The sequence below is a fragment of the Psammomys obesus genome, unplaced genomic scaffold (genome assembly GCF_907164565.1).
Source record: "Psammomys obesus unplaced genomic scaffold, mPsaObe1.curated_primary_1811, whole genome shotgun sequence".
Lineage (NCBI taxonomy): Eukaryota > Metazoa > Chordata > Mammalia > Rodentia > Muridae > Psammomys > Psammomys obesus.
Window position 1 is genome coordinate 4,377,820 of NW_026585686.1, and position 12,379 is coordinate 4,390,198.

Genomic DNA, 12,379 nt, shown 5'->3' on the forward strand with positions numbered 1-12,379 from the left:
ATGTCCACACAGTTAGTAATCAAAAGCCGTAATATAAATGTAAGGTTAAAAAAAAAAGAGAAGAGAGAGGGGAAAAGTGAGGAAAGAAGGAAGAAGGACAGAAGGAAAGAAAGAAAACCACTGACAAAACATTACGGGGCAAAAACCCTCTGAAGATGCCATTAAGTTCATTTTGAGCTGGCCATCTACTGTTGGGCATGGGGCCTGCCCCTAAGTGTGGTTTGAATAACCAGTGAGACTCCATTGAGGAAACTAGTTTTTTATTTGCAAATGGCTATCAGCTGCAGGCAGCTTCAGGGTTAAGAACTGGGCTTGTGCCCACATCTCTCAGTGCTGGGACCCCATCTGGTGCAGGCTCATGCAGAACGTGAGTGTGCTACCTCCATCTCTGTGAGTTCATAGGTGCCCCATGTGTGGTGATGAGAGATGGGTAGCCGGGGCTCTATCTCCCCATTATTTGGCAACTTCATTTAGATTACCTTCATACGTGTATATATTTCAGGAAGCATCTGCTGGGTTAGGTTTCCATATTCCCTTCCTCGCCTCCCCTTTCCCTCCCTTGCTGTCTGAGTCAGACCCTCCCATTCACACACACTCCCTTGTCCATCCATAACTATTCTATTTCCTCTTCCTAGGGAGATCCCTGTCTCCCCTACTTCTCCTGCTCTATACCTCTGGTTATACAGACTCCGCTTTCTCAGTCCTCAGTTGGAGTTGTTTCTAAGCTTAGCCGTGTTGCAGTCCCTTGCATACCTGATGTACGCTACTGGAGATGATAGGATGACACCAGACAAGCCGGACTTCTTGGAACTTTAATGTGAGTTGCTGAGTCATGTGATCCTAGACGTGCATTTAGAATATCACTGACCCGAAGGCTCCAGCTAGGGTAGTAGGTACAAGGTGTTCTGGGAATCTGAAACTCAGAACTTGTTCTGGTTAGGAAGCTTAGAAGTAATTGCGAGGACGCAGGGCTGGAGCTTAGGGGGATGGTCTGTCAAGGATAAACAAGGTGAAGCATTGGGAGAAAGCAGAAATGGTGTTAAATGCCTGTGTGGAGGAGGAGGGGTGGAGGAGGGGTGGCAGAGGAAGAGACTCAGGTCTTGCACTCCACAGGGCTGAAAGGCCATGCCAAGTATCTCTGTGTTCCACTTAGGAACAATGCAGCCCAGCCAGTGTGTTATATTGGGACTTGATGTGATTAGACTTATGTTTTGAAACAATTACTAGTGATGGATACAGGGAGAGGGGCATATAAACACGTTAGAGGTGGAGCAGCTAATAGCTTGAACAGGGTGTGGATAGAGGGTGACAGAGGGGGTTAAAAATGTTTGAGAAGCCTGTAGGAGACAACACTAACAGAAGGATGAAGGAGGCTTGTAGAGCATGCAGGGCAGGGCAGTCAAGGGAGAAGGTAGGCTTGAGGGGAAAGAAGAGCCTTGGGAGATTCCTAATACTCCGCCTCTGAGGTGGGTGCGGAGTAGAGGCTACGTGAGACCCACTGAGTTGGGGAGTACTGCAAGGCGCCCACAAAGTGGAAACTCCATGAGGTCTCTTTTGGGCACAATGACCTTGGGAACACCAACTAAAAACACAAGCATTGTCAAGGAGCAATTGTATTCCGTGGACCTGGAGTTTAGAGAAGTCTGGGCTGGGTGTAATTGAAACCATGGGTATTATTTTTGGATGAAGTCCCTAGAAACGCCCAGAGGTAAGGGTCGTGTTCACGTTCTAATTAAGGCTGTGTTCCTAGAGGAGCCTGCTGAGGGGCTGGCAAAGAGCCGGGCAGAAGCAGCCAAGCAAGGGTGTGCTCTCGGGAAAATCCTGAAGAGGGTGTGATCTTCCAGGGAACTCTGGAGAGTAAATTATCCCTCAAAGCTTCCCCAGCCCGATGCCAAGGAGCCTCTCCAGAACAAGGGTACAGAATCTCAAGAATCCTGAGGGCACTTTCTGCCCCACAGGCTCAGGCAGAGCTGAATATTCAGCAAAGCACGGCTCAGAAACCCCATGGAGAGACCCCAAAGCAGTGCAGAGAGTGCTGACCTATCACTACCCGGAGCTGGACATGACTGCTTAGGAAAACAGAGGGGGCAAGGGGAAAGATGGTCAATTGAGGCCCTGAGTTTAGTCATGGTGATGTGCCGACTGGAACAGAACCTATGAAGAAGACCAAGAAGGCTGTTTGTTGTTTTACTTCCACCCTGCAGAGGAAGTACAGGACAAGTGTATGTCTCCATTGTAGGCCCAGTAAAGGGCTGGGGAGGCCAAGAACCCATCTCCTTAATGGGCAGCTGGAAGGAAGTTCAGCAACCTTGCCCTAGCCTTGACCTAATGCTCCTTCTCATGGGGCAAGGGATGCTGGTGGGATGGAGCACGGTAGGCAGGGCATTATTCAACTATCGTCCTAGTATCCTTAGGCCTATCCAGATTCATGGCTGATGCTCACTGGCCAGAATCTCAGAACTGGGGGTATGAGGGGAAGGGAAACTCCTACTTTGGAGTTGATGATAGCATCAACTGCCTGATATTATGATTTTGTGTGAGTCAGGGAGGTAAGGGAAGAGGTTTGGAACACTCAAATCAAGACCTTGACTTTTCACAGCCAGCAGCCTAGCTTGACTCTGGAGCCATCTCTGTACCCTGGGAGGCAAGAGTGAGCACAAGGAAGGCTTAGGGAAGCAGGTTTGAAAGTCTTTACTGCTCAGAGCCTGGTCCGCAGCCTCAGGCTCAGTGTACCCAGGCTTTGAGTTTATTTTCTTCCTCTGGGGAAGCTGTATTGACTTTGTCCATTATGCAGGCTTGCTTCATATCTGCTGACCCAGGTTCTTTCTCCCCAAGGATAGCCCCTGGCCTGAGATCGGCAGAGGTGCGCTGGTTCCCAGGCTTCTCAGGTCCAGAGGGACAGTGTCTGGAGGCCTTGGACTCTGAGTTGGGACTCAGGGGCATGCCTGTGGGACACGGAGCATGACCCTCTGTTTGCCAAATCTCCAGCTCCAGAAGCAGCGAGGAAAATTGGAAGTACTAATAGCTACCCCTGGAATTGCCTGGGACTAATTAGGAGACTGATAATGCACAGTGTGTGCCTAGGATGAAAATGAGTTATGGTCTCGTTATTAATATAGCTGGCTGGATGATTAGTTTACATAAAACAAGGCCACTTCTCAATAAGCCAGAGGTCATTAGGCGTCTGCCCAGGGTGACTTAAAGAGAACAGCCTATGCGTGAATTTGCAAAGAATTACCACAAAGCTAGAGGCAGCAAAGCAGAAATGTCCTGCCCAGCTTAGTAAATAAAACGCAAGACCCCAATGCAGTGCATGTACTATTTTTTTTCCTGACAGACAATACTTTCCATAGAATGAGACATTAATATTAAAAGTAAAAAGGGGGGTGGGGAAGGTGAAACCTAAAACCAATGTAAATTGGAAGCAAACTAGTGTTCATTTCCTGTAGAGGAATTTTATATTTTTAATGGAGTTACTGTGGCTTTTTATTTCAGCGTGAGGTGAAGAGTCAAAGTGTGTGCATTTCGGGCTTCCAAGTGTGTGTCGTTATAGGAGCAGACCCTTAAAATCACCAACACGCCCCAGGCGCTGCTCCTGCATAACTAATGTCACCCTGGCAGGGCCAGGGAGGGCCCTTTGACTCCCCTGGAAGTTATGTAGGGGTGAGGGGAGTGTCAGGAATGCAGGATTAGGCCCCATAATTGAGTCTGTCATTAGCAGGAGAGGCAGGCAGGCTAGTGTGCCTTCCTAAGCGCGAATTTATTATGAGATGAGGACAGGGCTTCTTTTGCTATAAAACATGTAGAGAGGATTTCTGCAAGATGTCTCTCTCTCTCTCTCTCTCTCTCTCTCTCTCTCTCTGTGTGTGTATGTGTGTGTGTGTGTATGTGTGAGGGGAAAAAATAAATATATATATATATATATCTGTAGTATTCTTTATGTTCTTAATAGAGCCCAGAAATGCTGAAATTATCCTTTAGATTGGAGTAAGCTTCACTTGAAACACAAAAATCAGAAAGACCTTTCAGAACGTTAGATCTTCATTTACCTTTTGAAGAAAGCCAGCTAGACCCCACTGGAACAACCCCGACTGAGTGTGCAGCCATAAACAGTACTAGTGGTGAGAGAAAAAATGTTGTCTCTGTAAGAAGGCAGGTTGGCTTCAAATTCAGTGTTCCCACTTCTGCTTTCCTTCTGCTAGGATCACAGGCATATCTCTCTCTCACACACACACGCACACACACACACACACACACACACACACACACACACACACGTGTGTGTGTGCTTAAAAAAAAACACTTTTATTTAGTTGTTTTAATGTCACCTGGGAATGAGGCTCTTCATACCCCGGTGTTTTAGATTAGGAAGTTTCTAATACATTCAGCTTCTCTCTAGACCTGCAGTAGTGAGTGACCCTGAAGCAGGGTTTGGGATGTGGGTTCAGAACAGATAGTCTGTAGTTCATCTCTGCCAGTGATCTGAGAACAAGACCTGTTGTCTATTAAAGCCGCTCCCAGTGCACAAAAATAAAGCCATGTCAACTGCATTTTAAAGAATTTCTATCTTTTTTATTCTCTAGGAGGAATTGAAAAGGGCAGGCTGAGATATCTGGGACTCTCTAATATGGTAGCATATTATTAATGTTCAGTGGCAAAAGAGTGCATTTGAATAGATCCATTTTTCAGCTCCTGGGAAACTGTGATTTAGCCTAGATTCTTCTGCCTTCATTCATCATGATACCCCTGGTGCTTGGCCAGTGCCAGGTACATTGTGAGTGGTAATAATCACCCAGTGAGTATTTGCTGTGCGATCCTTCATGAGACTTCTTACTTACTTAGCTCGTCACTTACTTTCTTAGTTTGGGTTTTTGATGTTGCGAAGAGACACCATGGCTACCACAACTCTTATAAAGGAAAATATTTAATTGGGGGCGGCTTACAGTTCAGAGGATTAGTCCATTAATCTTCATGGTGGGGAGCATGGTGGCATGCAGGCAGACATGGTGCTGGAGAAGGAGCTGAGAGTTCTACATCTTGAGCTGTAGGCAGCAGACTGGGACCATCACCTTAGGCCTAGCTTGAGCATATGAGACCTCAAAGCCCACCTCCACAGTGACACACTTCCTCCAACAAGGCCACACCTACTCCAACAAGACCACACCTCCTAATAGTGCCACTACCTATGGGACAAGCATTCAAACACGAGTCTGTGGGGGCCACTTTTATTCAAAACACCTCAACTTCTTTACTAAGTCTTATGTTATGCTTGTGAGGTGGCAGTTCTCTCTGAGCAGGTGGCAGAGCATGTTGCTGGTCAAGTCAGGCAGATTTTGCTGGTATAGGAGGGTCTTGGATACATCCTACTATGTCTGCCTGTAATCATTCCTTTCATAGCAGGAAGAACAATTTTCTTTTATCACAGCCATTACAAAAAGGAGAAGAGCAAGGAGAGTGCTGGAGAGAGTGTCCCATTTGAAGTCTGGTCTGCCAGGAGGGTTTGAGCCCAGGCCTGGGGATGTGCTGCTTTAGATGTGAGCGCAGGTAGCAGGGTGGTTAGGAGGCCTCTCTTACCCTTGCTTCTCCTTTACCCAACAGCCCTTCCCTGAGCACACTGCAGCAGCAGTCAGGGTTAGAAAGAATGCTCCAGGCAGCACTAGGAAGCCTGGGCGAGAGAAGAAGGAAGGACACCATGGAGTGCTGGTGGCCATGAAGTGGACTAGCATGCTGCAGGCTGACACATACTCTCTTCTGGACCCAGAATGAAAGAGACTCTCGGAAGTTCTTTATTTAAGCATATTTCAGTTTCTAACTGCTTGTTCTCCCTCCCCCCAAGACAGATGGTGTAGAGGTGTCTGTCTGTCTATATCTTTCTCTCTGTGTGTGTGTGTGTGTGTGTGTGTGTGTACACTAGCTAAGACTTCTGAGGAATATGTGTTGTGCTTCCAATTCCTATCTTTGTATCAAAAGAAACCAATGTAATTAGTGGTGTAGCACATTCCCCCTTTGGAAGTCTGAAGACAAAGAAAGGGCAAATGTCACACCAAAAACACAGCAGAAATTTCAAACAGCCTCAACTCTAATCTGGTATGGAGAAGGGTTTTTGTATCAAATAAAATAAAAAAAAAAGAAAGAAAACAAACCACCACCACCACCAAACCACCAAGTCTTGAGTAGCAGCTGTAGCAAGGACTCTTCCAATAGTACTCTTCATAGGCATCCATGGTCTGAGCAGTTTGTGTGTTTTAGTTAATTTAATCCTCCCAACAGTCTTATGACCTGGGAAGTCATGTTATGTCCACTTTACAGATGAGCAAATTGAGGCACAGAAAAGCTAAGTAACTTGAACAAAATAACATAGCAAATATGTGGCCCAGTAGGGACCTCAACCCCAGAAGTTCAGTTCCACAGCTGAGCTCTTGGTCACTATGAAGTCTACATTAGTTTTTGTTGGTTCACATAATTATCTTGCCCAGTTACCCCAGAGATCCAATTAGATACTTGAGGGCATTTAGCTAAGCAATGTTAAAATGTTATTTAAATGTTCTTTATCTTGATTAAATTTAAGCTTATGTGTACGGATGTTTACCTGCATGCATCTCTGAGCATTACATGTGTGCAGTACCAGTAGAGGCCAGAAGAAGACATTAGATTCCCTGGAACTAGAGTCATAGGTGGCTGGTTGGTAACTAGCAACCATGTGGATGCTGGTAATCTAACCCAGGTCCTCGGCAAGTTCAGCCAGTGTGTTTAAGTGCTGAGCCTTGTCTCTTCACACAACCCCAATGCTACTTTAAATCCTTCTATGTTGCATGACTTTATGAATCCACAGAGGCCCTTCCTCAAGGTCTTGGTGGATTACAGAGTCTCTTCCGACACATCTCTTGCCTACTTGTCATCGGTTGACACAGGTTCAGCTATCCCTCGAGTAAAGAAAGGGCTCTCTCTCCTGCAGCCCGCCCCAGTGTAATCCAGGGCGAAGTACGTTTAGCTTCAGGTTCAAGTAACAGAAACCCTGGCAGAGGCTTAAGCAAAATTAGACTTCTCTCCCATTGCAAAAAGTCTTGAAGCTGCTTTGGTAGCTCAGGGGTGTCAGGATCGATTCTCTGTACTTGTCTTGATGTCAACATGAGGTGACATATCTATGTCCAGGACAGAAGGGGACTGCATCCCTTATAGCAGCCCCAGTAGACTCAGGCTTCTGTCTCATTGGCTGAAAGGATTACAATGGAGGAGGCTGGGGAAAATCACATGTAGCTTTCCCAGCTGCTAGGCTGAAAGGAGGTAAAAGAAAAGTTGAAAATCCATGACAAGTGAAAAAATACGTGCTTACCACATTTTCTTTAACAGGAACTTGGGCAATCTAGTCAGGATAAAGAGGCAATGGCTGGGAGAGAGGCTGGCATAGTACCTCTGTCCAGTTGGCATGCTCATTGAAGCTGTCCTCTTGGCTTTTCTGTTCCCAGGCTTGTGATTACACTGACCCACTCATCTCCCCACAGACATTGGTTTGGCTTCATCATGCTTGAGCGCATGTCTGGATGTTTTAATGATGTGACCATCTTGCATTGTGACATGATGTGGTCTCCAGACACTGATCAGAACCAATCTGTCTGGATGAGCCACGTCTACATCTCGGCAACTTTGGCCAGGGACCCAGGGCCAGCTCACTGTGTCAAGGGGATTCTATGGACGTTTTTAAAAAAGTTTCTCTATGTCAGGATGAAGAAGCATGGGGTCAGGCCTAGGTCTCACAGCTCTCCCCCTCCCTGTTGCCCTCTTCCAAGCTCTGGAGCAGTCCCGGGCATGCAGATGGCTCTCAATAAATACTTGATGGATAAACTCATATTCCTGGTGGCTGATCAAAGATGTGTCACTTATTATGAAGAGTGCCAAGAAAGTCACTCACTCGTTTGTCCAGTAAGCACTTTAGTGATTTAATCTGTGAACCAATTACTTCAATACAGTTTCTAGAAATAGAGCTGTTCATCCTTTGAAGTGGGTTAATTGTCAACTGACATTTTAACTGAGTTTATTGACCTGACAATCACTGGGGCCTTCCACAGCATCAGGCACAGTGCACGGCACAGGAGAACACGGGCTGGGGGGAATGAAATGCTGCCCACTTGGACTGAGAGGGGAGTGGGATAGACAGGCATGGTAGCAATGTGACCAGTCCCGGAGGAGGCCGGCACCTAAGCTCTTTAGACTCAGGGGGAGAGTGACTCAGCCTGGAGAAACTGTGGAGTTGTGTAATTAAATTGGCTGCAAGAGTCTCTGTCCTTAGATAGTCAAAGCTGACTTCCAGCCTGGTTCCAGGAAGGTGTCTGTGCCATGGCTCTGTCGGGTTTTCCTGGTTGAGGGGAGAGAGAGAGAGAGAGAGAGAGAGAGAGAGAGAGAGAGAGAGAGAACATGTTATGTCCTGGAATCCAATTTCACAGGTGCTTCAAGATGCAGGGTAAAGAAGACCATCAAGAAGAAGGGTGTCCTGGGAAGCTCAAAGCCATGTCCTTTCCCTGAGGAGGGCAGGTGGCACATTTAACCTTCTCTCTCTCATGACCCAAGCATGCAACTTTATCTTCTTAGAGGGAGAAGAATGAGGTGAAATCAGCTGCTGGGGAAGGATAACACATGGACGAGGTGGTCGGAGACAATAAAACCGCAGACATTTCTTCACGAACGGTCAGTTGAGAGAAGTGAATGTCAGACGTTTGGAGAGGCATTTTCTCCCTTTATAAGATACGCACTTATCACACATAGGTGGGTTGGGAAGGAGTGTGTATTCATGTGATATGCACAGAGTCCTGGGGGACTATTGGAACAGGGCTCAGGAAAGCCACACCACTCCATGGCCTCAAAGTGTCACAGTGCGTTGTAAATGTGGCAGCTAAAGGCAGCATGGGATCCATGTTGTGATATGGACTGGACATGATGGCATACGGCTATGGGAAAGGGTGGACCTTGAAGCAGATGACCCCAGAGACTGCTGAATGGGACCATCATACACATAGTTAGTTCTGACTCATAAAAGGAAGCTGAAGTAAATTCAGGGACATTTCCAAATTATCTATATGTGAGCGTTAAGAAAAAAATTTCATTCACAATTTTGTATCACACACACATACACACACAATGTACTCTAATCATATTCACCATTGATTATCTGCTCATCCCCTTCCCACTCCTGCTAAAATCCCTTCTTTACAAGTTCTCCTGCTTTGTGGATGTGACCCACTGTGTTTAACCAGAGCTGCTTTCACAAGCACAGGCTGGAGGTGGGGTGGCTTGATAAACCTGGGCAACTTACCAGTGACTGTCGCACTGAGGATTATAGCTCCTCTCCCCCAGCAACCGTTGACTGCCCATAGTTGCTCAGGAAGGGGTGGAGCCTCATGAACCCCTCCTTCATCCATGATAGGATGGTCAATGGGCCTGATCTTGTACAGGTCTTATGAATGCAACTACAACTGTTTGTGAGTTCGTGAGTGCAATAGCCACACCATGCCCAGAAGACAGTGGTTCACAGCTCTGCTCTCATCCTTTGGCTCTTATGTTCTTTCAACTATCTCTCTCATTAGGTCCACTGAACACGGGAACCAGTGACAGAGATGTCCTTTTAGGCCAAGTGTCGAACAGATGTGATCTTTAACTAAAGTTAATTACATTTTATGTGTACATGTGTTTTACTTGTATGTGTGTCTGCCTACCATGTTCATGCCTGGGGCCCATGGAGGCCAGAAGAGGGTGTTGGCTCTCCTGGAACTGGACTAACAGAAGGTTGTGAGTCAGCATGTGGGTACTGGGAATTGAACCAGGGTCCTTTGGAAGAGTGGGGAGTTCTCTTAACTGCTGAGCCATTTTTCCAGCCCCTACATGTAAGCCTTTTTTTGTAAAATGAAACTTGTACTCATCCCTATGACACACAGATTTACTTTGTCTGGAAGTTGGCAAGAAGTTTTAATCACTGATGATTCCACGACTAAGAGTCTCACTGAGCATTCCACACACCACCTAGACAGTCCCCTAGATGTTGTTCCCACTTAGTACCCTCTGTCCACCTAAGGGTAATGCTATTCCTATGTGGTTTTTGTTTTTTGTTTGAGATAGGGTTTCTCTGTGTAGCTTGGATGACCCGGACTTGCTTTGTAGATGAGGCTGGCCGCAAACTCACAGAGATCTGCCTGCCTCTGCCTCCCTGAGTGCTGGGATTACGGGCATGTGCCCCCATGTCCAGCTCACTTGTTCCTATCTTAAATAAGCTGAGGCAGGGAAAATCAAGCGGCACTAAGGAGAATTAATCATGCACACATCATGAGGTCCAAGTGTCCAACTTTCCAGTTCTTGGGCTAGACAGTGAAACCAGACTTCCTTTCCTTCTCATGGGAACAGCTGCTAACACCTCGGCTTCAGACTTCTACTTTACAGGGCTGATGAAAAAAAATTGCTGAGAAGGTAGTGAAATGCTGGTTTCTCAGCCTTGAAAGTACATTAGGGTAGGTTAATGCAATCCAGATCCAACTGTTTCATATCAGTTATACCAGTGGCCCGTCTACAATTGGGGTGAGAGAGCAGAGAATAAAAATAAAAGCCCAAATCTGCAATTACACTGAATTTTCTTTTCCTTTGTCAACTGTCTTTGAAGTATTACTGAACTGGCAAGTTTACTGTTTGTGGCATGCTCATGGAAGAACTGTGCGTGTGTCCATATTAACTGTATCCAGAACTCAGAGCTGAGGTGAGGAGCAGGTTGCTCAGGAGAATTCTTTCCTAAGACGTGCAGTGCACTTTCCCCCAAGACAACATCTAGATACCTAGAGGTCTCAGGCAAGGAAAGCAGATGGGTGGGAAGGTGAGAGTCGATCGTGCAAACCAGCAATTGTTTGATCATGTGCAACTGTTCACATTTCAAACGCACCTCACAGACTGGAGATTACATGTAGAGCAATCAGAGGCTTAAGGATGGAAATTGGGGCTGAAGAGATAGTTCAATGGGTAAGAGCACTTTCCATGACAATGGAAGGACCGGAGTTCAGATTGTAAGGCACACAGAAGAAAAGACTGGGTGTGGCCATGTGCACCTTTAACCCCGGTGGGTTGTGGGAATAGGAGGACCACAGGAACTTCCTGACCAGCAGCCTAGCTCCAGGTTCAATGAGGGATTCTGTCTCAAAGAAATAAGGTAGAGTATTTTCATCAGTGTGTTCACAGGTCTTCACATTTGCACACCTTTGCGTTTATAGACTGTGTCCACAGACATACAGATAAACAAAGACACAGTAACAAGATAAGCAAAAACAAAAATTTGAGTTAAATGTTAAGCTGGAAGAAGCTGTGGTCTGGGGGCTTAGAGCATGGCCCATTTCGTAAGCTGCTAGCTACTCAGGCACAAAAACCTTGGTTCTACCTTCAGAACCCATATTAAAAAGCCAGTATGGTGGCACACAATTGTAATTGCAGCACTGAGGAGACGGAGACGAGAAAATCCCTAGGATTTGAAGTTGGCCAGCCTATTTGGCAATTTCAAGGTTAGTAAAAAGTTCCTGTCTCAGAACACCTGAGGTTGACCTCTAGTCTAACACCCCCGCCACACACACACACAAGCGTGCGCACGCACACAGACACCATGGAAATTTTTTCTTTGTCCACCGAATATTATTTGATAAAAGGTTACATTTTGAAGTAATATTTTATATCAGGCTTGGAGAGAAAGCCACATTGTTTCACTCAATCCTCACAAGCCGGTAAGACAGGTACTCTTATTATAACGTCTTTTACAAAAGAGGAAATGAGACTCAGAGAGATTAATCACTTTCCCAATGTCCCAGAAAGTATCAGAGATGTAGATAGAATTTGAACCCTAGCCTGTTTAACTCCAGGATCCATGTCCTTAACTATGTCTGTGCCACCCTGATATTTGCTAAATGCCTGCAATAAATAAGTAAATGACTTCTAGTGTGACGTGCAGATGGATGAGCCGTTCAAGGTTGCCTTAGAGGTGACAGTCTTAGTTTCATCTTCTGCATATATATAAAAAGTCAAACATTTCACTTACTGAAATGCAAGAGACACAGATCCTGAATTAAGACATTGTTTTTGCTGAGAACAGAGTGGAAGAGTGGCTTCTGGAAAAGGAGGGGAAATAAGACCTCAGGAGAGCAAATCAGATGAGCACCTTAGGCCCTGAGATTTAGGGAAATGAAATACAAAAGGGCCTCAGGCAAAGACAATGCAGGGAGAGATTTTAGTTTGGCATGGTGGCAACTGGCCTCAAAAGAGAAAGGAGGAGCTGAGAGAGAAGTAGTAGGGAATTGGACAAAGTTAGTATATTCGGCGTGTGTGTGTGTGTGTGTGTGTGTGTGTGTGTGTGTGTGTGTGTGTG